Below are 25,990 nucleotides of genomic sequence, written 5' to 3' on the forward strand. Positions count from 1 at the left end.
AAAAACAAAACAAAAACACTAATTTGCTTCTGCATTTGCATTCAGCCCCTTGTTACGGGCAAGATGACTGCAACCAACCTCAGCTGGGAAGCACTTCGCAAACCACCGCATATGCAGAGCTGCCCAGTGACCATAAGTGGGCAGGTTGGAGAGCGAGGTGCTTCCTGGTTGAGGTTAGTTGCAGAGGTTTTGTGGCTTGCTCTTTGGCCAGAGCTCTGAGTAGTTTTGGCATCGAGGGAGAACACAGAAGGACAGCCATCTGTAGCAGCAGACATTGGCTCAAAACAGTTGTGACTTTAGAGAGGAGAACTGTGGAGTTGATGTAGATAGTTAGCCATCTGCACACGAGCTGGGCACTGATCATCCCTGGACGGGTCACCTGGAAGGGAGTGTATGATGTTGAAAGACCAGAAACACCCAATGATTCTAGGAACATCACTACTGATGTGTGCAGATACATCAGTGGATGTATTCTCACACAGAAAATCATTGAAAAATATCTTTTTTGTAATTTAACTTCATTTCTCACACATAAATATATTTCAGGTATTTGTTTCAGATAAATGCAGTGACTATGGCTTCAGTTTGGCAGATGGCTGATGAAACCATCAGTAACTGTGGAACATTCACACTAAACCTTAGGCTGTGTTTATTCTGTCTCTTCATTCTTCATCCAGACTTGATTTTAAAATGGAAAAAAAAAGAAACAACAACCCTGCCCCCAAAAAACCAACAACTTTAATTTAAAAATAAGACTTTGAATCTCTGGTAAAGAGCCCAGTTAACAGCTAACCACTGGGCATGTGATCGTTGTTGCCCATATCCTGGATCTGACTGTATGTGGTGGTTTGTGACAGTCAGACTTCAACTGCAATCCCAAACCTTGAAAATATCTCACCAAAGGTTTTGTTTTACAATCCTTTTAAATCTGCTGCTGTCTCTGTTCCCCTAAATCCTTTTCTACTCAACCTTCCTTTGCTTCGGTGAAACGCTTTGTGTACCTCCAACTTCTTGACTCACCTGAACCAACACATTTTAGGGGAATGTGTTTAGGAAGTAACTGTTATCCCAATTGTACTCTACTACCACTAGGTGGTGCCAGAAATAAAGAAATCAACAGAATACATGCTGTTGGAGGACTTACAAACTGTTGTATCAAACTAAAGCAGTTGGTAGAGATTGACTTGACCTTGCTACCTTCCTCTCATTGCTCATCTTCCTCCTGAGAATTAGACGCTGGTTATAATGGGAGTGTTGGGGTGTGTGGGCATACAGAGGGGAGCATGCAGGAAGTAGGAGGCTCCTGGTTGAGAATGAGGGATAAACATGGAGCTGGATGGTGTGATGGTCCAGTGCCATGCTCCTCCATCAGATACAACAGCTGCAAAAAGCCCCCACCTCTCATTCCCTTTGAAATTAGCTACAGATGGATTGTGGTTTTCAGACATTCATGTTATATACAGCCTATGTGTATTTCATAGTGAAAAACCTAATGTAACTGAACCTAACTGAATGTGGTTAAGGGTCTAAAAACACCAGTAAATGAAAGGACAGAATGGCATATTGTAGTGGTGGTCTCTGAGAACCGCTCTTCTGTTCTCTCTTAGTTATTTTCAAAAAAGAGACAATTTGGTTTAGAACCAAGTGTAAAGAATTAGTTCACCCAAAGATGGGACCCTTACTCAGTATGAAGTAAAAATAAACTGCTGGAGAAAGGCACCAGATGGATGGATGGATTCTGAAGGGCAGCAGCAATGTTTTATGTCCAACATCATTCAGTATATGGTTTTATTACTGAACTGTTTTCAGCCTCTCCCCAACATCCTCGCTGACCTGCCTGCTGGGTTCCTTCTTCATGATGCTGATTGTTTATTTATGTTCACTAACAAACCTCTGAGGTCTTCAAAGAACGGCATTTTGCTCAGTTTATTAGAATACTAGGACCATTAAAGAAATCTTAAAAAAAAAAAAAAGACATATTGTAGCCATCGAAGAGGAAATTTCCACCCAAACATCCAGACGTTTTCAGATTCATTTAAAAAAGCCATGTAGTTGCTGGAAAAAAAATGCTATTTCCATCCTCAAATATGAGTCATCCACATTCACATGAAGGTTAAAGATAAATATTTACAATATTAAAACTGAGATATTCCCTGATGTTATGTGGTAGGAAGTTTGTAAGAAAAACAAGCAAACAAAAGAAATCAAAAGAAGTTGGTAAGACAGCTGTACTTGCGAGGGAATGAGAAAAGCATGCAGCACAGGTCAAGAAAGCTTGGATCTCATAAATTATAGCACACAGATATCCCCGCAAAGATCCTGGTGAACATCAAGTTGGAAGATTACCCCTTTCACAGTGATGATTTATTGATTGCACAGTAAAATGACAACTTCCAAAGTATTCTCAGCTTTTGAGTCTCGGCCTCCACCCATCGTCTACTCCCACACTTACAGTCCGACTGCTTTGGTCTGAGAAAATCACATTCACGTGTGTCTGGATTAGAACACTGAACTCGCATATACACAGAGGGAGGCTTCAAAAGCTGCCAAAGGACCGAGACATCTGGTTGGAGTTTCTGGAGGGAGTCCCCTGTAGCAGACGTCCCCTGTCTCAAATGTGTGTGTGTCGCAGTGTAAATGAATGGAGCAGACATTTTCCCCTCTTTCCTTTGTTCTGTAGCTCCTTATGTCTGCATTTAAGCAGTACCACCTCTGAAAAACCAATGACTAAACTCGTTCTGATTTAGTGCAGTGGAGTATTCCAAGGTTTGTGCACAGCGACTCATTCATAGGGATGTGTGCCAGAAGTAAAAGAGGCCTGTTTCTAACCCCAGATACTGTACGCTTCAATTATGTCTGAGGATCCATTGCAACTGACAACTTTAATGACTCCGATTCAGACTTCAAAAGATCAGCTATGGGTTGACTGGAAATCCTCTGGGTTAATGTAGTGTCAAACCCAGAGGAAGCAGCAGAAGGGAGAATGGGATTACTAAAAGCTCCCAGGTTGTCACTTCATTTTCTGTCAAATGTGCATCAAATATATACCAGAGAATTCAGATCCTTCATCTCCATTGTTGGCTCTGCTGTTTCTCATCTTTCTTTTGACAACAGATGTTGATGGTTGTCTAAGGTCAGTGTCTCTTCTCTGTCTTCTCAGAGCCCCAGTTGGTCATGGCAGATGGCCACTCACACAGAGTCATGTTCTGGTTCTGCTTGGGATTTCTTCCTGGTAAAGGGGGAGTTTTCTTTCTACTCCTGCAGCATGCATGCTCAGTACGAGAGATTGCAGTGAATTCAACCAGGCTCAGATTGGCTAATCGGTAGAACTGGGACATTTCCCTTTGGGCTGTTCTGATGATTGGGCCTTTTTTTCCAGGCTTGTGTGCAGTCACAGCACTGGTGGGTTGATCCCATCAGCTGCTACTGTTGTATGGCAGACCATTCTAACCTGAAATTGGTTTCATCTATCTGTTATTGATGTAAGTGTGGTGAAGCTGATTTAATGTTAAAACTACTTGCCACTGATGCTGCCCCCAAACTGGTAGCTCTTTTTTTGTTGTTGTTGTTGGTTTTATTTTCGAAGATGCTGAAAGATGTAATGTGTCACTGCACTCGGTCAGCAGTGACTGAGTGCAGTGACACTCGGTCACTGCTGAGCAAGGATGGTAAGAGCAAGGATGGTACAGAGAAGGCTAAAATGAGAATGAGGAAAGCTACAGGAAAATGAAATCAGCATCTCTGTCAGGAACTTGTCAGGAACCATGAAGTACTCTAAAATGTCCGGCTGTCAACACAGCTGCATTGACTGTGGACTTCAGAGAACCCAGTGGACCAGAACCAGCAGGTGACATGACATATATACTGACTGGAGAAACTTCCCACTGGACCTCTCCACTCTTTGGTCATCCTGACCCTGAGCTGGGCCCAGCAGGGCTATAGTCAACATGAATGCCTGAAGGTGAACAAGTTAGCTTCAGGCATCTGGAATGTAACCAAACCAATCTGGTGAGGCTCGTCCTGCTATCTTGGCTGAAATCTTTTCTTTTGGTTTTGTGCCATCACAGAGTGTGTCAGGGAAATGGCCAGAAGCTTAGAAAGCTAAGACATTATCTTCAAAAGGCTTAAAGTATGTCAATTTCTAATGTTGAAGACAGCAATAAAGCATTCCCCAAAAAACAGTTTGTCATTGTTGTAGCAAACTGAAGAAATAAAACTGGAAAGATTTAGTCTAATTGGAAGTAGAAACCATAATTCTGACCTGCTATCAGTTTAAACGTGTGTACTGTCAGTCAGTCCAGGATAATTGCAGCTCATTGATGTGCAAAGAACAGCACATAGTGTGCTGAAGGTACGGCTGTTGCTTTGAACTACATTTTTGTACTTGACAGCTATTAATTAGATCTTCTTCACCGCGATCTTGGCACACTTTCAGCATCAGCGGCATTAGAAGCTTTTACTGTGTGGTAAGGCTGGAACGCCAAAGTGGAGTTGAACATTGTGTTCATGTTGTAAAGGCCTGTACAGAAGCAAACACATCTATTAAAGTGGGTTCTGTTTCACATGTAAACTTAACAGCGCTTAGCAAAAACCCTAGATTGTAGTTATGTTGTATTGGATTAAAGCAAACGTCTATTTGTAATGATCTGAGATGAAACGCATGCATTAATAGTAAAAGCCACAGGGTTTGTTGTGTGCCCAATTAAAGTTGTACATTAATTCCTATTATGCCACTTAAACATGGAGAGACTCTGACTGTATAAACATTTTAAGCAAAGAAACAAAGAAAATGGTAATTTTAACTACTACCAGTAAAAATCATTTATGAGGTGGAAGTTGGGGTTTGTTGAGTTGTGGCTACTTAGATATATGTTATACTTCAAGAACATCAAAGTTAGGACAGATGAGGTCAGACCAGTGGTCTTGGCTCACAGTTGCAGTGGTCAGCGGTCTGAGGTTGCCGCCTCTCCTGCCCTGCTGCATCGCCACCTCAGCTCTTCTTTCATTCACACAGCACCTCCCTGTTGCCACCTCCCTGCTAACAGCTGCAGCGATGGAGTGTGTCCATGGCTTCTGAAGGCCTGGGCAGAACATGGTCCCGTTGCATACCGGTGCAGTTGGAGCTGAACGACTGCAGACTTGTGGATTTGACATCCCACATGATGAACTGTCTTGTCTGTTGCATTAGAATAATGATCCCTTAGCAACAAACATGAGGCTGCAAGTTGCTAAGAGACCTTGTAAAATTCAAAACTGCACAATACATGTTCAAAGTGAGGAACTGTCAACTTCCACACAATATCTAAAAAATATTTTGTGGATGGGGTGGGGGAGGATCATAATTTAAAAGGAGAAGGAAATGAAAAAAACAACAACGATGCATTACAACAACCAATAATTTTTGTGTATCAATGTGTGGGTGGATTCATAGAATGGATTAAATGATGAGTACAAAGTACAAAAACTCTACGAAAAAGAGCTTATTGGAAAATATGTTGCATAGGATGGGTCTCAAAGACTAAAAATTCTATTATTGATATTAATAATGTTTGGGGAATTGTATTTTCAATAATGAGAATGTGAGATTTAAGTGTCATTTAATGTGGGAGGTTGATCTGGAGATTAAAATGAATCATAAGATCTTATATCTTCTACCTGCTCCTTTTTGAACAAATTGTGTAAAATTGTTTGACATATCTACTTGTCTTATTATTTCCTGTTTTCACTTTATGTTTGTGCGAAATAAATAAATCTGACCCCTCCGGTTTGCTCTCTGTAAATGATTTTGTACATACTGCACCAGGTATGTGCTTATCCAAGTGTGCCTGTCTCATCTTAATTTTTTTTTTACTTACTACATGACTTAAGTACAAAGAAACAGAAAATTTAGCTTTCAAGCTTAGAAAGTGGGTCTTCAAGAAAAATGTTTTTCTTCCTCCCTTGCTGGTCTTCCGTAAACCTTGCAGGCACACTGTGAAAACAAAAAACAAATCAGTTTGGAATAAGGAGGATCACAGTACATCTTTTGCACCACTGTTCTCATTCCAATAAAACACCCCAGAGATTTGTAGTTGTGCGTGATTTACAATGTTATAACCTTAGATCAATCTTCTAAGGGGATGAAGCTTTTTTTCATCCCCTTGTCTTCAAAATGCATAAGTGAGAGGAAATTTTCCTATTGATGTTTATTTGTTTGTTTCTAAGTTAAAGTTTGGTCACTGGTTTATTCCTCAGCAGTGCTCTGTGTCAAACTGCACCACTTCATCATTCCTCACATTTCTTTACTATTGAAGGTTTCAAAGTTGCAAAAACGTTTGCTACTTATGATGATAAATCAGCCGTGACAGGGTCAGGACATGCTTCAACATCATAGAAACTGTAGAGCGCCTCTGCTCTTCTTTTCACACACATATTGCATGCATTAGAAGGAAGCTTGGAATGTTGCACAGAAACCATCACAATGGCTTCGGAAGTCACCCTTCAGACTGGATTAGTCTTTCTTTCTCACAATGTATTTATTTCATCAGGAGGTTAGAGGAAGCAGCTTAACACAGGCACCAGTATGTAACTACTTACTTTAGCTCTCACTCATTTATATCTGGACTTAGGTGTAAATCCTCACAGACTTCACAGTTTAAGCTGCTTCTTTGACTGTTAGAATATCTTCATTTGAAAAGTGCTTCTTAAAGCGATAGAAACCCATTTCAAGGTGTTTTTTATGTCATGTCTGACAAAGTTTTTAAAACAACTGATTAACTTAAATTTTTTAGCTACTTGATTGTGCTGTAAAATAGCATAAATACTGCTACTTAAAAAAAACAACTTATTTTATTTTTTTTTACTTTCTCTGAAGGAGCTGTGAGAGGTGCACATGACACCAAGATGCATTATGGGAAGAAGAGAAGGTGAGGCAGCGTCATGCTGTGGGTCAGGCTCTGCTGGGAAGCCTTTGGTCCTGCCATCCATGTTGACGTTACGTTAACATGTACCAAAAGTATTCACACCTCAGAGAGATGCACTCTAGATTCAATATTATTTTTATTCAACCAAGAAGTCGTTAGATGAAACTTCTTGAACTAATCTGAATAATGAACTCGGCTTAATGCACTGTTTGATAACCAGGATCAGTCGATGTGTCTGAACTGAAACTCATTCGTTTGTAAAATACTTTTAGAGACATTGTTGCTAATTGACGCTAAAGAAATAAAGTGACTTGGATTAAAGTTTGTTCCTGACAGAAACTGAGACTACCCTATCTTAAAACGTAACAAAGAAATATAGTATTTCTTATTTATATTGTATTTAAGTAAAGGAGGGTTTTTAAAATTTTTGATATTGAAAAATATTTACACTTTTCTCATTAATAAATTCAGATTATCTATATATTCACTACAAATATCTCAAGGCACCTTATAAAGAAAGTCAATCCAGTCCAGTTACAAACAGCTTTCCTTACACACATGTGCAGACTTACATGTATTTACTCTCACCTTATTCCCCTGTCGAGTAAATATTATCGTGACTGTTAACTGTGTGATTTGCGTCTGTCTCTCCTGTGAATGTAAACCACTGACCTGTCAAGCAGCCACACATCCCCTCTAACTCTCTCTGGACATTGGGTAATGTCTGGATTCCTTGCATTGTGGCAGAGCTGGTGGTCTGCTAATGCAATTGTCGCAGTGGTTTGTGATATTGGGGTCGGTTGAGCCAGAATATGAGCTAATGATGTAAGCGGACCGCAGTTTTCCAACAGGCAGGGAGTCGAGCGTCTGCAGCGCTCAGAGTCGACACATGGAATAGGAAACCGAGTGGCTGTCAAAGATTTGCCATCTCAGATGGAAGAATAAACATTTTTCAAAAAACTACACCCTCAAATAGATTTTAACCATGTGCTTGTTGGCTCCATCTCAGATAAGTGTTCAGCTGGGTGAGCGGACTGCAGCCTGTACTGTCCAAAGAGCCATTTTGCCCTCAGTCCTGCTTAATCAAACAGGCTTAGAGCTACAAATGTTGCCTGACTTCTTGAAAAAAAAAAAAATTCCTGATAAATATCTACTACATGAAGTTAGTTGTAATTTTTAAAGAGCAACCAAAAGTTTTAAAATAAAGAAAGACATGACTTTTCAAAAAGATAGTGGCTACATTCTCTTACATGGGATGTTGATATTTGCACACATCTGCCTTAAAACAAGAAAAAAATGACTTGCACTGATTGCAAATGGTTTTTTAAGGACTTTGAGGAATCCAAAGTGTTACAACCAGCTTCGGGTTTGTCAACTTCTCACACCAGAATCATCATAATGTCCAGAAACTGGACTGTTGGATTACCATGCATGTACAGCTCCCATGTCTCGTCTTCCACTTTGACTGATGGGGAAGTTTTCGCACAGCTACTGCTACACCTGGAAGGTCAGTAAGACTGGAAGGCTGCTGATGGTGATCCTTATTCAGGTTGTTAAATCTCTAGAATTATTTTCAATTAAAAAAAAATACTACAAAGTCACAGAAGGATGAAGATAATTACTTTTCTGGCCAAGGCTTCTTTCTGGTTGTAGGTTAGTTTCTTCCAAACTCAGCTACTACATGAGTGAGCAGTTACCAGGGGAAGGAGTCATCACAGGGGCCCGATCAACCAATTAGGTGACCTGAGGAAAAGTATGGCGTATGGGAAAAATTGATTCTACAGTTGTTTTTGTCACAATGTTGAAAGACAAAAAGATTGATGAAGCAGAGAACGCTATCTGGAGCTATTTCACATTCATGGTTTCCTACAGCTAATTCTAGTTTATGCATTAATCTATATTTAAAAGTAAGTAGACATTTATTATTTTTTAACATTTTCAGAATATCTACATTAGGAAAGAAAAGCTCAGGCAGGATCATAAAAACATTCCTATTTTACAGACTCGGCACAGCGATTGTGGCTCAGTGAATGGAGTCGCCTTGCAGTTGGAAGGTTGTAGGTGGAACATGCTGATGTTCCCCTGGGCAAGACACCTAACCATGAGTCATCTACTGATCTGTGCATTAGTATGTGAATGTGTGTGAATGTGGCACTAGTGTGAAGCCCTTTGAGAGGCCAGTAGGACTAGAAAATCACCAGCTGAGAACTTTTTCCTTGGACTTTGGAGGAAAGCACGGTTCGATCTGGTGTGTTGGTGTAACATACACACACTCAGCTGGAAATAGCAGCTTACAGATTTCGACCTTATGATTAGGATGGAAATGTTTCATTACAAGTAGATCTGAAACAGGAGGTAAAACGTTCTGAGGAGTTTCTGAGAAGTTTGTTTATTTTTATTTATCTTTACCTCTGTAAAGACATTATTTACAGAGGTAAAGACATTGCAGAGCTGGTGATGCTGTCAGTGCTGATAAAACACAAAACATCCAAAATTGGATCGTCTACAGACTGAGCTAGGCAGAGGGCAGGATGTGAACTGGAGCCAGCCGACTCCATTAAAGAGAACGGTGAGTTTATTAGCCGGCATCGGCTCTGATGAAAAGCCCTCACTATAAAAAAAAATTACTAGACAATAAAAATTCTTTGGAGTCTGATGAAAACCGGTCTGCAGAGAGCAAATGTGAACAGAGGTAGTCTGCCAGCAGACTGAGTGTGTCACCTGAAGGAAGTGTGTGTTTTAGGAACGGCAGGCAGGTGCGCCGTCCTGAGGTTTTAGGCACTGCAGCACGGGGTTCTGATAAATCAGGTCAGTGGCAGGATCTGTGACAAATGAAAGATGATTATTGTTTCAAAAGAATAATAAGCTCTTTCTGATCCTTTCTGTTCCCAGTCAGTTCTTCTTTTCATAAAACTCTCTAGGTAAATTCTGAAAGTGGGAGAACAATGTGTACGACATAACATATGGATAATTTATTACGTTCCAATGGGATTTACAGAGTGCATTTTTTAAATATGTTAAATTAATAAAACATGAATTTTTTTTATTAATTTGTCATACTTTGCAAACATGACAAACCCACATTTGTCATGTTGGTAAAAAGCAGACCAAAACCAAACCACCAGAACAAAATGTCACATTTTCACAGCGGACTTTAAAGAAGGTGACTGGATGAAGGTTCTCATCTGTTTGCAGACTCTGATCACATATTTTTGTTCTAACACAGAGAAAGCAGCTGACTCCTTGTAGGGGTGGGACTGTGTTGTGTCTCTAGAACCTTGCAGTGTGTGTCATAGACTAAGAGACCGCCCAGGAGAGACATTTGAACCTTTAATTTTCTCCTCAGGTCATGAATGGGGTCATTGCCACTATTCTGATCTCTGCAGACAAAGAGCTAAAGAACTCTTGACTCTCTCACCAGTGGTGTGCGTGTGTGTGTGTGTGTGTGTGTGTGTGTGTGTTTGTCTAAAGACCAGTCTTTTCTTTCCTTCTAGCTAAAATAGATATTTGGAATCAAGTGAGTGAAAGTAGTGATTAATTTTATATTGTTGCATTGTTTTCATTTTACCCTTTTTTCTTGTCTGCATATTGTTCCTGTTCTCCAGAAGAGAGACGGCTCCTTGGGGTCCCAGGGATTCTTTCAAGGTCACCTGGTCTTTCTGAGTTTGCATTCTTGACAAAAGGTCAAGGTCGTTTCCAGTGAATTTGCACTCCACCGTGGTTGTCCCTGGTCCGGTCCGGTCCGGTCCGGTCCGGTCTGTCCAGATCCTCATGGGCAGGATCTGGACGTGTAGTCACGGAGAGAAGAGTTCTCTGGTTTGGGAACTTCAGGGTCTCATTGTTGCTTCTTGCAGATGATGCTGTTAGGTTGGCATCTTTATGTCACAATCTTCAGTGTATTACAGACATGTGAAGTGTGAAGCTGTTGGGTTGAGAGGTTTCTCTCTCCAGCTGCAGGTCAGCCTTCACCTCAGTCGAAGTACTTCCAGTGTCTGTGGTCACAGATACAAAAAAACAGAAAGATAATTTATTAGCTATCACTGGAGGCCATACTAACTAGCCTTAGCATTCACAAGAGCAGAGCATGTGAGCTGTGTTCAAATGAGCATGATTGACAGCGCTAAAGCCCGCCTCTTGGCTCTGATTGGTTGTTTCCAGTTAGCACTGGGGAGCAGTTTTTCTTTTATCTCTCACACCTTAGTGCCACAATATAGTGACAGTTTCGACAAATATGTAAAATAATATTTTTTCAAAATGTTACATACTGCAGCTTTAAACAACTAATTATTCCAGGTAAGCAAATATTATTTAGTAATATCTTCTTCTTTTAAATAAAACACACCATGTCCTGCATGAGAGCTTAACAGATTTACTATATCTTTTATGTTTTTTTTATTTTAGCTTTTTAGACAATCAAATTATTTTCTTCCAGCTTCTGACATCAAGGTAAAAAGCAAAACTTATGAACTTCTCACTGACTGTTGTTGACATTTCACTTCTTTCTTCCTGCTGGGACTCGTTTTTCCTTCCTGGCCTCACACCCCTCGCTGTCTGATCTAGTATTTCCACAGCTCAATCCCTCCACTTTCCACTGTGTCCATATGTTATAGATGGAAAACAGCTGGTTGTCTCCTGAATTTCCCAGCATCCCTTTTCTTTTGGAAGACTCCCCCTGGTTTTCACTCTTTTTTGTCTGGATGGAAACAATGACAAATTGCAAACAGATCCATCCATATTCAGCTGTTTTGATCAATGGCTTACTGCTTAATTAATGACACTACACACATTCACACACACACACCTATACGGGTTTATATGTATTAGCAGGACAATTTTTTCAAACCAGTTTTTTGCAACATTAAACGGACACCCCTTTCCACTTATGCTAGAAAGACGTAGTAAGTTGTCAAAAATCTTGTTTGAGCTACACAACATAGATCTCACTTAAAAATTTAGATACACACATCAGAACTCAAAATATGAGAACCTGATGCAATGCTGTATTAAAAGGACAAAAGATAATGAGGTGCTTGGCTCCGCCCATGACACCAACAGTAATTATCAGGGCCAATTTTATTTATCAGGACCACAGCATACACATACAAAAAACATACAATTTATGTGCATTAAGAAGTCCAAACATGGAAATATGGACTATAACTGGTCCATATTTCTGTGCAGTGCATCTGTCATCCCATGAGATGTCTGAATCATCTAGGGAATCAGGAACATACTCCTCTTCTGATGATGTCACCTCACTTGAACTTTGTTCTGGACAGACCTGTTGATTAAAAACATATTTTGTATACATTGAAAGCATTTCAGCAAGAATATTTCGGTAACACTTTATTTGAAGGGGGGTGAATAAGACTGTCATGACACTGTCATAAACATGACAACACATGTCATGAACATGAATAAGCCTTCATGAATATTTATGACTGTTGTCATAAAGCGTCATTCGGTAAATTATGACACTTTTAATACAAAGTTGACATTATTCAAAATGTCTTTGTTATGACAACTTGATATTAACTAAGAAATCATTACTGTTTAAACTTACCTTTAATAACATGAAGATACCTAATTTTTAAAGTGTAATCAGTAATTCTTTGATAACAAATTTATATCAGTATATGAATACTGAATGATTGTTTCTAAAAACAAATTAAAATAAACAATGTCTACCTAATGTATGAACCTGTCAAGTTGAGTATTACACAGGATCCATGTGTCTGTGTGCATCTAAATTTAACTTTCATTCTTTTCTACCTCTAATTTCAAAACTCAGTCTTCCACATTTCTACATCTTACATGATAAGTATTATACAAGACCTGTGTGTTTGAAGAGTACTTCATATTATTTTAGTGACTTTATATAAGAATCTAAGTTGGTTGTTGGAGAGCAAAATTACCTCAGGAGGGTTGGTTGAACAGGATCCGCATACATCCATGTCACCAACCTGACACAGTTCATCTTTGGAAATTTGAAATGTAAAGAACACTCAACAAATGTGAGTTTGTTGAAAATGTAGAAAACAGTCCTCCCTATTTCTGCACCTTACATTTTGAGTATTACACAGGACCTGTGTGTATGTGCGTTTCTAAGTGTAATTTTCTATCTTTTCTACTAGTAATGTCAAAACTCAGTTTTCCAAATTTCTGCAACTTACATGATGAGCATTACAAAAGACCTGTGTGTATGTGCCCTCCTAAATGTGACTTTCATTCTTCTTTACTTGTAATTTCAATACTCAGTCCTCCCTATTCCTGCACCTTACATTTTGAGTATTACACAGGACTTGTGTGTATGTGCGCTTCTAAAAGTAATTTTCATTCTTTTCTACCTGTAATTTCAAAACTCAGTTTTTGAAATTTCTGCAACATACCTGATGAGCATTACACAAGACCTTTTTGTATGCATGCTTCTCAATGTACCTTTCATTCTTCTGTACTAGTAATTTCAAAACTCAGTCCTCCTTATTCCTGCACCTTACATTTTGAGTATTACACAGGACTTGTGTGTATGTGCGCTTCTAAAAGTAATTTTCATTCTTTTCTACCTGTAATTTCAAAACTCAGTTTTTGAAATTTCTGCAACATACCTGATGAGCATTACACAAGACCTTTTTGTATGCATGCTTCTCAATGTACCTTTCATTCTTCTGTACTAGTAATTTCAAAACTCAGTCCTCCTTATTCCTGCACCTTACATTTTGAGTATTACACAGGACCTGTGTGTATGTGCGCTTCTAAATGTAGCTTTCATTCTTTTATATGTGTAATTTCAAACCTCAGTTCCCCCCTTTTATGCAGCTTACATATCAAGTGTTACACAAGACTTGTGTGTTTGAACAGTACTTAATATCATATCAAAAACTCTATTTTAGAAAATAAGTTGGTCGTTGGAGACCAAAATTACCTCATGAGGGTTGGTTGAACAGGATCTGCATGAATTCACGTCACCAACCTGACACGGTTCATCTTTGGAAATCTGAAATGTAAAGAACACTTACTGAATATGAGTTTGTTCCCAATTTAGAAAACAGTCCTCCCTATTCCTGCCCATTACATTTTGAGTATTACACAGGACCTGTGTGTATGAGCGCTTCTTTATGCAACTTTCATTCTTCTGTACTTGTAATTTCAAAACGTAGTCCTCCTTATTCCTTCCCCTTACATTTTGAGTATTACACAGGACCTGTGTGTATGAGCGCTTCTAAATGTAACTTTCATTCTTTTGTACATGTAATTTCAAAACTCAGTCCTCCCTTTTTATGTGGCTTACATATCAAGTATTACACAAGACCTGTGTGTTTGAACCGTACTTAACAGTCATCCCCAACCACAGGACCGCGGAGTAGTACGAGTCTGTGGACCAATTGGTACTGGGTCGCACAAGAAAAATATTTACATGTTACGTATTGTCTGAGTCTGGAGGATCCATTATTTTGAAAACCCTTTAACTGGATTCTCTCGGTTACGTCTTGTGCGGCAACATTGAGCCCACAATGAGTAAGAAAGCGATGTCTTTGGAAAGTTTCTTTGGAAAAGCGGAGAAAGACCACAGACAGGAGAGTGGATTTATCCTGAACCTGTAGGTGACTCCCATGTTCCAAGCCCACTCTGCATAATATGCACTGGCTTACTAATGAGGCAATGAAGCTTCAAACTGCTTTGCCATTACACACCAAGCACCCTCTGCATTGGGTGTCATCGTTTCCCAGGTGGGATCATCTCATTGCAGAGAAACAAGCTCAGGACTCCCATTAATTTATAGTTGTGAGTTAAAATTTTCATGAAAATAAATGTTCGTTTTTGTGGCATATTCAAATCTTATTTTGAAGGGATGTGTGAACGTTGCCAGAGCGACCAGAGTCTGAGAGCATTATGGCAGTTATCGAGACGAGAGACATAGAGCTTGTAAGTCTTAAGTCTGGTTCACACGGCATGATTTTAGGATTCAGACGATTTTCCAAACTTCTGTGACCACAGAGCTGATAAAAGTACAACAGGTTCGTGTGTCCAGCCACATAACAGGAGCAAATCTTGCCATGTGAGCAGGCTTTAGTACAAAATAATGTCACGTTAATTTAATGGATAGCTGAAAAGTTACCGGGTTTATCAACTGTGGTAGCAATTTTGCTCCAACTCCACTCCTCATCATTTCTATGGATATTCTTTGTACGAAATGCTGAATAAACATTCATGCCATTTCCACATATCTTCGATGTCCACCGGACTCATTTGTGCATGTCTGCTCAGCTCTTTGGGATTCCCCTCCATGAGCTACGTCACCGCGCTTTCTGATTGGCTACCTGTCAAGTTCAACAGGTTGAGTTCTAGCTCCCAATCAAGTAAAAACCCTACAAGTTGCTAGAATATGCCTGATTTTAGATCAGAGCAGTCCCAATGTTCCAACGACTGGATGCGATCATGCCACAGATGGCAGGATGAACAGTTACAATTATCGTGAGCAACGTTCTAAGATTGCTGTAAGGGGAAATTAAGGGTAAAAAAAGAACCCGAGCCTCAGAAAAATTGCCAAGTCTTGACCGGTCCGCGGTGATAAAAAGGTTGGGGACCACTGGTACTCAATATAATTTCAAAGACTTTATCTTAGAAAATAAGTTGGTCGTTGGAGACCAAAATTACCTCTGGAGGGTTGGTTGAAATCTGAAATGTAAAGAACACTCACTAAATGTGAGTTTGTTCCCAATGTAGAAAGCAGTCCTCCCTATTCCTGCAGCTTACATATTGAGTATTACACAGGACCTGTGTGTATGCGTGCTTCTCAATGTAACTTTCATTCTTCTGTACTTGTAATTTCAAAACTCAGTCCTCCCTATTCCTGCACATTACATTTTGAGTATTACACAGGACCTGTGTGTATGCATGCTTTTCAATGTAACTTTCATTCTGCTGTACTTGTAATTTCAAAACTCAGTCCTCCCTATTCCTGCACCTTACATTTTGAGTATTACACAGGACCTGTGTGTATGCATGCTTTTCAATGTAACTTTCATTCTGCTGTACTTGTAATTTCAAAACTCAGTCCTCCCTATTCCTGCACCTTACATTTTGAGTATTACACAGGACCTGTGTGTATGCGTGCTTCTCAATGTAACTTTCATTCTTCTGTACTTGTAATTTCAAAACTCAGTCCTCCTTATTCCTGCACCTTACATTTTGAGTATTACACAGAACCTGTGTGTATGCGTGCTTCTCAATGTAACTTTCATTCTTCTGTACTTGTAATTTCAAAACTCAGTCCTCCTTATTCCTGCACCTTACATTTTGAGTATTACACAGGACCTGTGTGTATGTGCGCTTCTCAATGTAACTTTCAGTCTTCTATACTTGTAATTTCAAAAGCCAGTCCTCCACTTTTATGCAGCCAACATATGTAGGATTATACAACACATGTGTGTTTGAACAGTACTTCATATCATTTCAATTACTTTATTTTAGAGAAAAAGTTGGTCGTTGGAGACCAAAATGTGCACTTCTAAATGTAATTTTCATTCTTCTATACTTGTAATTTGAAAACTCAGTCCTCCCTTTTTATGCAACCAACAAATCTAGTACTACACAACACCTATGTGTTTGTACTCTACGTAATGTCATTTCAATTACTTTAATTTAGAGAATAAGTTGGTCATTGGAGACCAAAATTACCTCAGGAGGGTTGGTTGAACAGAATCCACATGCATCCATGTCACCAGCCTGACACAGTTCATCTTTGGAAATCTGAAATGTAAAGAACACTCACTAAATGTTTGTTCCCAATATAGAAAACAGTCCTCCCTATTCCTGCACCTTACATTTTGAGTATTACACAGAACCTGTGTGTATGCGTGCTTCTCAATGTAACTTTCATTCTTCTGTACTTGTAATTTCAAAACTCAGTCCTCCTTATTCCTGCACCTTACATTTTGAGTATTACACAGGACCTGTGTGTATGTGCGCTTCTAAATGTAATTTTCATTCTTCTATACTTGTAATTTCAAAACGCAGTCCTCCCTTTTTATGCAGCTAACATATCTAATATTACACAACACATGTGTGTTTGAACAATACTTAATATCATTTCAATTACTTTATTTTAGAGAGTAAGTTGGTCATTGGAGACCAAAATTACCTCTGGAGGGTTGGTTGAACAGGATCCGCATGCGTCCACATCACCAACCTGACAGTTCATCTTTGGAAATCTGAAATGAAGGGATGTACACTGAATGAGTCCATACTTCTCAATAGAAAAATGAAGTCCACCTACTGTATGTGCTTGTCCACTTCTTGTTTTCAACTATAATGAAACCCTGTACTACAACTTGACATATCCTTCAAATATGTCTTCAGTGCTACTTGAATGATTTTTGATAGTATTTTCACACTTATAAGCACCTTTCTTCTCCATGGCCAGTCAAAATCACCATAATTATAAGTGATTTCTTCCCCTGGACCAATATATTTGAGTGCAAATAAACAGATGAGGTCTTCCATCCACTCTTTTAACTTTCATTTTGCTGTTTGGGTTCATCTGATCATTTACCAGCCTCCCCAATCATCCATCCTCTCTGGCAACATCAACACTAAAATATTAAGTATGAAAATAAGAATAATTATACCATGCAAGGGAAAGGATTTTGCATATTTGGTGTTTGCATGTCAGAAGGATATTCCTCTACCAACTAAAACTACTTTTACTGTTGAAGCTGAAAATGTTTACATCACTGTATTTAGATGTAAAATAAAAACACAACAACCTTGAAACAGTCGCATACCAAAGCTTTTGTCCATTGAAGTTGAAATCAAACATAAGAACCTCGAGTGTATCATGGTAAACTTTCAGTCGGTTTTCTTGTTCCTTTCTACTTATGACTTCTCTGTACTCAATAAGGAAATCTGCTTTTTGAACACACCCCAACCTGTAGGTACACATAATAAGTAGGATAAACTTTAAACAATGCAGATATATCAAATAGTAGCAATTGAAATTAACATTTTTCAAAATCAGTTAATTGATCTAATTGGATGTCTTTCTGTGGTTACTTAAACATTTTTTGTCAACTGAATGCAACTCATTATTTTGTACTTGTAATTTCAAAACTCAGTCCTCCATATATTTGTTGAGGACAGTTACAAGTACCTGGGAATACCACAAGCAAATGGCAACCTCAATGAGGTCACAAGGAAAGGAGCCACAGTCAAATACCTCCAATGAATAAGGCAAGTCCTGAGAAGCCAGCTCAATGGCAAGAACAAGATCCATGCAATAAACACCTATGCCTTACCAGTAATCAGATACCCTGCTGGAATAATTAGCTGGCCAATGGAAGAGATAAAGGCCACGGATATTAAGACTTGGAAGCTACTAACCATGCATGGAGGGTTCCACCCCAAATCAAGCACCCTGAGACTGTACACAAGCCGTAAGGAAGGAGGCAGAGGACTAGCAAGTGTGAGAGCCACTGTCCAGGATGAAACATCCAAGATCCATAAATACATCAAGGACAAAGCCTCAACAGACGATGTGCTCAGCGAATGTCTCAGGCAATGGGGAACAGAGGACGAGGTGCTAGAGGTACCATCATGGGAGGACAAGCCCCTACATGGGATGTACCACCGACAAATAACTGAAGTGGCTGATATCAGGAAATCCTACCAATGGCTGGAAAAAGCTGGACTCAAGGACAGCACAGAGGCCCTCATCCTGGCTGCCCAGGAACAGGCCCTAAACACCAGAGCAATAGAGGCTCAGATCTACCACACCAGACAAGACCCAAGGTGTAGGTTGTGCAAGGAGGCCTCTGAGACAGTCCAGGACATAACAGCAGGGTGCAAGATGCTGGCAGGGAAAGCATACATGTAACGACATAACCAAGTGGCGAGCATAGTGTACAGAAACATCTGTGCAGAATATGGACTGGAAGCCCCAAGATCGAAGTGGGGAACACCCCCAAAGGTGGTGGAGAATGACCGAGCTAAGATCTTGCGGGACTTCCAGAACCAGATAGACAAGATGGTAATGGAGAACCAACCGGACATTGTGGTGGTGGATAAAGAACAGAGGAAAGTTGTTGTGGTGGATGTAGCAATACCAAGTGACTACAACATCAAGAAAAAGGAGCATGAGAAACTGGAGAAATACCAGGGCCTCAGAGAGGAACTGGAAAAGACCTGGAAGGTGAAGACCACAGTGGTGCCTGTGGTCATCGGGGCCCTCGGGGCAGTCACCCCCAAACTGGAGCAGTGGCTAAAACAGATCCCAGGAACAACATCAGACAGCTCAGTCCAGAAATGTCCAGTTCTAGGCACAGCCAAGATACTGCGCAGAACCCTCAAGCTCCCAGGTCTCTGGTAGAGGACCCAAGCTCAGAGGATGAAAGAGACCACCCACGGACGATGAGAAGGATATATATATATATATATATATATATATATATATATATATATATATCCATGTTTTCATGGATATATGGATATATATATGGATATATGTGCCTTACCAGTAATCAGATACCCTGCCGGAATAATTAGCTGGCCAATGGAAGAGATGAAGGCCACAGATGTTAAGACTTGGAAGCTACTAACCATGCATGGAGGGTTCCACCCCAAATCCAGCACCCTGAGACTGTACACAAGCCGTAAGGAAGGAGGCAGAGGACTAGTGAGTGTGAGAACCACTGTCCAGGATGAAACATCCAAGATCCATAAATACATCAGGGAAAAAGCCTCAACGGACGATGTGCTCAGCGAATGTCTCAGGCAATGGGGAACAGAGGACGAGGTGCTGGAGGAACCATCATGGGAGGACAGGCCCCTACATGGGATGTACCACCGACAAATAACTGAAGTGGCTGATATCAGGAAATCCTACCAATGGCTGGAAAAAGCTGGACTCAAGGACAGCACAGAGGCCCTCATCCTGGCTGCCCAGGAACAGGCCCTAAACACCAGGGCAATAGAGGCTCAGATCTACCACACCAGACAAGACCCAAGGTGTAGGTTGTGCAAGGAGGCCTCTGAGACAGTCCAGCACATAACAGCAGGGTGCAAGATGCTGGCAGGGAAAGCATACATGGAACGACATAACCAAGTGGCGGGCATAGTGTACAGAAACATCTGTTCAGACTGGAAGCCCCGAGATCGAAGTGTGGAACACCCCCAAAGGTGGTGGAGAATGACCGAGCTAAGATCCTGTGGGACTTCCAGATCCAGACAGACAAGATGGTAATGGCGAACCAACCGGACATTGTAGCGGTGGATAAAGAACAGAGGAAAGCCGTTGTGGTGGATGTAGCAATACCAAGTGACTACAACATCAGGAAAAAGGAGCATGAGAAACTGGAGAAATACCAGGGCCTCAGAGAGGAACTGGAAAAGACCTGGAAGGTGAAGACCACAGTGGTGCCAGTGGTCATCGGGGCCCTCGGGGCAGTCACCCCCAAACTGGAGCAGTGGCTAAAACAGATCCCAGGAACAACATCAGACATCTCAGTCCAGAAATGTGCAGTTCTAGGCACAGCCAAGATACTGCGCAGAACCCTCAAGCTCCCAGGCCTCTGGTAGAGGACCCAAGCTCAGAGGATGAAAGAGAGGGTGAGAAGGGAATTTTTTTTTTTAATTTTATATACATACGCTTCTATTGTATTTTGAGCAGTTGCTTGTCTCCTTCGGAATAAGAAAGATGTTCTGATTATAATGATCATCGATCATGATCTATGCTAATAATGTGCAGTATAAAAATAGTTTAAAAGTGAAAAAGTAAAACAAAAGAAAAAAAATGATCATTTAATAAACTCTGGAATCCTGTGCATAATATAGTCACAACTCACCTTTAAATGAATTGAGGTATTTTACATCAAATCCTTCATCTTCACCTAAGGAGCAATAACTGGAATCATGTTTGCTCTCTGAGACCTTGTTGTTGACATCTCCTGCAAAGATCAGAGAATACAACATGATACTGTACACCAGGGGTGTCAAACTCCAGGCCTCGAGGGCCAGGGTACTGCAACTTTTAGATGTTTGTCTGGTCTAAAACACCTTAAGTATATGACTGAATTAGCTTCTCAGTGCAATCAAGTTGATGACCACCCCATTTTATCCAGCCATGTGGCATCAGAAACACATCTAAAAGTTGCTGGACACCAGCCCTTAAGACCTTGAGTTTGACACCCCTGCTGTACACAATATGATTTGATGTTATTGTATGTGAAAATGTACTGAAGTACACAGTACTACATAATTGACTTTCTATTGACAGATTCTCAAAATCTTCAAATATTAAAACATTATCTTAATACTAATGATTATTACCTAGGATCATTTGTGCCTGTGAAATAATATCACTCACTGATATACAGAAAATGACCAAATACAGTTTTATCTAATTCTGGAGTGAGCCACCTTCCCTTTAAACTCTGGTACACTGACTAACATGGTTGGTAATTACTAGCTAAAATGCTGCAAATCAAATGCTTTGGTGTATCCAAGCATCAAGTAACCTACAACATTCAGCAAAATTACAAAACTATATGTACTTAAATGTCTTAAGAGATTCTGTATGAGTCTTACCTCTTTCTCCACGCAAAACAAATGAAACAAGTTCAATTAATACTAATGGCTTGCACCTGGACTTGACGGATTGTACCACGTTGACAGAGGAGGAGGGGTACAACAAAAGGATTATTCCATTTTGTTTCTGAAGCACACAAGGTCTGATTTTTTTCAGGAACAAGAAAATTTTGAGTAATATTTTGTAACTTTCATTCAATATTTCAAAGTTAAATAGTTTATCATACATTTTTCTTTAATTAAGAGGCAACAGTTAGATGGTATCTCCCACCAGCAATGTTGTCACTTCCTTTAATCATTTCTGTTCAATCAATTAATCATGTTTATTTGTATAGCACATTTCAGCAGCAGGGCAGTTCAAAACACTTTATATCATAAAAACAAAAACTGTTGTCTAATGGCAGACACAACACCTGCAGAAAAAGATTGGCTGATGTACCTGCCAATAGACAATTTAGACTACCTAGACAATCTGCATGTATGCAGAGTAGAGACATTGAGATAACGACAAAATATCAATCTTTAAATTTTTGTCTTAACAGTAACATAAATAATCATGATATTTTTGGCACTTTAAATATTTTTTAAATAAACGATTTTTATTTTTATATTTCTAATTCTGTATTACTCCATGACTGGTTATCCCTTCTTTCAAATTCAAAAATACTTCATTGATCCTTGGTCTTCACAGTATATTAGCAGTTCCCAAAGGTGTGCTTCTCTGTATCAAGAGGTCTGATCTATCTCCAGGTATTTGTTTGAGCCAGTCTTCCAGTTTAGGGGTCATTACCCCAAGGGTTTCAGTGACCACAAGCACTACTGTTGCTTTCACCTTCCACATTTTTTGTAATCTCCTAAGACCCAAACTCTCACATGGAGTGCATTATTAATTCATCTATGGGCTGATTGGGACCTAATGATTCCAAAAACAAAGAATTATTGTTTTACATGATATGTGGACAACATTTTTCTCAGAAAAATACTTATTCATTTTAAATCACCATGTTTAGCACCATGGTAAATATATGCAGTTGCTAACTTTTGTAAACTTACACAACAAAAGAAACACTGAACATCTTGAGTCTAACCTGTAATGTGTTATAATCTTCCACCACCACCAAGTCATAAAATAATGGCCTAACATGTGGACACCAGACCCCATCTAGAGCAAAATTTAGTATTGTGGACTAGACAGCCCAAAATAAGTCAACCACTCAAGTTCTAGGAGGATGATGGGGTTTTTTAGCCTTTGGTATTTCTCTAGTTTTTTTCTGTACCTTCTGTTCATTCAGGATAGCTACATCATAACAACTGCTTTGCTCTGCTGCTCAATGATCACCATGTTCAGTTGGTTTGCTTTTCCCATTTTGTCTTCCTGTATATGGAAGGCCCACAGGATCTTAGCTTGTTCGTTTTCTACCACTTTGTGTGGCATTTCCCATTTTAACGAGGTGTGTTCAAGGTTATATTCCCTTCAGATGTTTCTTCACACTATACTGGGTACTTGGTTGTGGCGGTTGTGGTTCTGTCATTGGACTTGCCTTACTATTTGTACAGTGGCTTTCTAAAGTATCCATAGCCCTTGAACTTGAATTTCCAGTTTTGTCACAACTGGAAATATATTTTCACAGAATTTTATGGGAAAGACAAACACAAAGTGGTATATACTTGTGAAGTAGAAACAAAACTAAACATGATTCATAACAGTTTTTACAAATAAAAGCTAAAAAGTGCGGTGTGCAAAAGTGTTCAGCCCCCTTTCCCTGAATGCAGCCAATTGCCTTCAGAAGTTGCCTGATGACTGCAAATGGTAAAAAAATTCAACTCCTCTATGACTGCCTCAAAAGTTGGCTAAGAGAATATTGGGGAACAAACAGCATCATGAAGTCCACGGAACACACCAGACAGGTCAGGGATAAAGTTGTGGAGAAGCTTAAAGCAGGCTTAGGCCATCTCACAGAGTACTGTTCCACGAATCATCTGGAAATGGAAAGAGCAAATCACACAACTGTGAACCTACCAAGAAAAGGCCATCCACCTAAACTTACAGGCTGAACAAGAAGAGCACTGATCAGAGATACAGCCAAGAGGTTCATGGTGGCTCTGGATGAAATGCAGAGATATTTCTGAAATGCAGTATAGTATAACTATTAGTCATGCACTGCAAAAATGTGGTTTTATGGAAGAGTGGCAATAGAAAAGCCATTGTATAAAGAAAACTATAAGAAGTCCCATTTGCAGTTTGCCAGAAGCCATATTGGGATACAGCAAAAACGATAAGACAAGACCAAAATTTAACTTTCTGGGAAAAATGCAGAGCACTATTTGTAGTGGAGAACAAACACTGCACATAACTCTGAACACACCTTCCCCACTGACAAAAATGGTGGTGGCAGCATCATGCTCTGAGGGTGCTTCTTTTCTTCAGGGACAGGGAAGATTGTTAGAGTTGATTGTAAGATGGATTGAGCCAAATACAGGGAAATCTTGGAAGAAAACCTGAACACTCCTGAACCTGGAGTCTGCAAAAGACTTGAGGCTGGGGCAGAGGTTCACCTTCCAGCAGGACAATTACCCTAAACATAAAGCCAGATCTACAATGGAATGGTATAAATAAAAACATATTTCTGTGTTAGAATGGCAAAGTCAAAGTCTAGACATAAACTCAGTGGAGAATCTTTGGCAAGATCTGAAAACTGCTGTCAAGTCAATTTTATTTGTATAGCACATTTCAGCTGCAAGGCAGTTCAAAGTGCTTTACATCAAAGGACTAAAAAGTGATAAAATTAACATACATTTACCGTAAAAAAAGAAAAACATAGAAATTAAATTCAAAGTAAAATCAAAATTAAAATCATATACATTAATTATATTGATACATGTACCAATGATTAAGATTTAGAAACAACTGTAAATTGTTGTTTTTTGGGGGTGGGGGTGGGGGGCTGTTGCCTTGATTTAAAGGAATTCAGCTGTGTTGCAGTTTTCTGTAAGTTTATTCAAGATTTATGGTGCACTGAAGCTAAGTTCTGCTTCAAAATGCTTGGTTCTGGTTCTGAGGATGCAGAGCAGACCAGAATCAACAAACTGTTAGCAGTAGTTTGGTGAAAAAAATGGCTCTCTTATGGTTTATATTTATTTTAATCCACACACTTATTCCACACACGTATTATTCATAATATTTTAAATAAAAAATATTTGATCAAAAATATATATTAATTTCTGTATATTTTTAGGTGCCACATACACCTTTTGTCCAATGTAAGGTTGGACAAAAGGTTGGGTTTAGGCATCCAACTAACCTTTATAAAATATTCAGTCTTATAGCACAGAGTAATCATATTTCCAACTCATCCCCAGTGTAAGAGTTGGCAATTTACACACAATTCATGTGTGTAAACAGCGACGTGAATTAGAAAGACACTGTAGTAATTAGCGGGACCTTCCGGCAGACAACCAATCAGAACAAGAGCTCGTGTGAATATTCATAAGGTCCTGCTATTACACAGAGTTGCCACCGGGGGCACTGTGGCGATACACAAATTATACACAAAATCTGGTTTATGTGTATTAAACGGACATCTCGTTTTTTTTGCATTTTTGGGGTTATTGGACCAATAGAAACCTTTCTACGCTTTTAGATTTTTGTCAAAATTAGCAGGACACCGCCCCTGTCCCGTTAATTCAAAATGTCCTGCTAGTGTTGCGTGTATTCTGACGAAATGTCCTGCTAAACCACATATACCAACACACACACACACACACACACACACACACACACACGCACACACGCACACACACGCACGCACGCACACACACACACACACACACACACACACACACACACACACACGCACAGACATGCCCGCATGCACACACACGCACACACACACATGCACACACACACACACGCACAGACATTCCCGCATGCACACGCACGCACACACACACATGCACAAATGCACACACACACAACAGACATACAGTATTTGGAAAATTAGGCCTACCCAGACTGTGCTTCCCTTCCAGTGGACTTTCTCCAGTTCAGTCTGACAGCTGATATTGTTTGTAGCAACTTACATAATCAAAACAACATTGCATAATAATTCTATCACCACCATTCTATCTCTCTTGAGGATTTGTTGCATAATTTGAAGAAATGCTTAGATAGCTAAGTGTTGCAAAATGACAGACCAAGATGCCATGCGCCTCATATTCTAACAGTCATCTTAAAACCAAAATTTTTTCCCCATTTCTTTAGCAATCTGAGCCAGACTAACTGTTCTGGTTGGTGACAGCAGGAATCTGCCACAAGAGGTGTGGATTTTAGAGACGTATATTGAAATCCTAAGATGGGCCGACATCATGAAGCACATCTGTAGTAGCAATTTTCATGAACTTAAGTTATGAAAATAATATTTTTTGCAATTAAGATAATGACTGAAACTTTTGTTTTTTTGTTTTCTGCTGTGGAAACTGAGAACTCACCACTGAATATTTGTTAGAAT

At 39.6% G+C, this 25,990-nt stretch overlaps 2 long non-coding RNA genes across 2 annotated transcripts; both read right to left on the reverse strand.

Annotated features, from left to right (window-relative positions):
* Positions 1-11,929: 11,929 nt before the first annotated feature.
* On the reverse strand, positions 11,930-12,881 carry LOC148152454 (uncharacterized). Its single transcript, XR_015762113.1, has 2 exons — positions 12,818-12,881; positions 11,930-12,183 (listed from the first exon to the last, which is right to left on the reverse strand). It is a non-coding gene; the product is annotated as an uncharacterized LOC148152454 (long non-coding RNA).
* A 717-nt stretch (positions 12,882-13,598) lies between these two features.
* Positions 13,599-24,948, reverse strand: LOC148152455 (uncharacterized). Its single transcript, XR_015762114.1, has 4 exons — positions 20,741-24,948; positions 17,044-17,113; positions 16,581-16,652; positions 13,599-13,896 (listed from the first exon to the last, which is right to left on the reverse strand). It is a non-coding gene; the product is annotated as an uncharacterized LOC148152455 (long non-coding RNA).
* Between the last annotated feature and the right edge of the window lie 1,042 nt (positions 24,949-25,990).

This window comes from Poecilia mexicana, unplaced genomic scaffold, assembly GCF_051168715.1.
Source record: "Poecilia mexicana isolate PSO_F unplaced genomic scaffold, ASM5116871v1 scaffold_23, whole genome shotgun sequence".
NCBI lineage: Eukaryota > Metazoa > Chordata > Actinopteri > Cyprinodontiformes > Poeciliidae > Poecilia > Poecilia mexicana.